Raw genomic sequence first — 612 nt, forward strand, 5'->3', positions numbered from 1 at the left:
TTCGACAGTTGTCAAGACGAATCTGCGGAATGTTGACAGTGCGATAAAAAAAAAACCAAGAGATTTTTTTAAATGGCAATATCAATGAAATATATTGCTATCTATAAAAAAATGTTCATAAAATATTTTTTAAGAAAATAAACAGGTCCGTTTAAAAAATTTAACTGATCAAAATCAAATCAAATATAAATTAGTAAGGTTATTTATATTATAAGCTTTTATTACAAAATTATGTATTGTTGTCACTGTGATTTTTAAGATGGCAGCACTACTGTAACTAAAATAAAAAGCTGGCGGGAAAAAATGGGATCATTGACGATAGTTAGTGGTTTGCCAGGAACATTTTTTAAACGCTTGCTACGAGGGTATACTTTTATTCTACAGTATTTTGCTTTCTTTTCATTAGGGGTTGAATGATGCGTGCGGCATAATAATTACAAGCAAAAGGTCTTAGGTCCCGTGATTGGCGATGCATTGACGGTATAACAAGTAGATTTTATTTCTTACAGTGCACAAAACTAAGACACTCATTTGCTAGTCTACCTTCCTTATGTTAATAGTGGGATAGTCATTTTAAAAGTCGAATAAACGTTGTCCTATTTGTTAGAAAAA

The sequence above is a fragment of the Nymphalis io genome, chromosome 27, assembly GCF_905147045.1.
Source record: "Nymphalis io chromosome 27, ilAglIoxx1.1, whole genome shotgun sequence".
Lineage (NCBI taxonomy): Eukaryota > Metazoa > Arthropoda > Insecta > Lepidoptera > Nymphalidae > Nymphalis > Nymphalis io.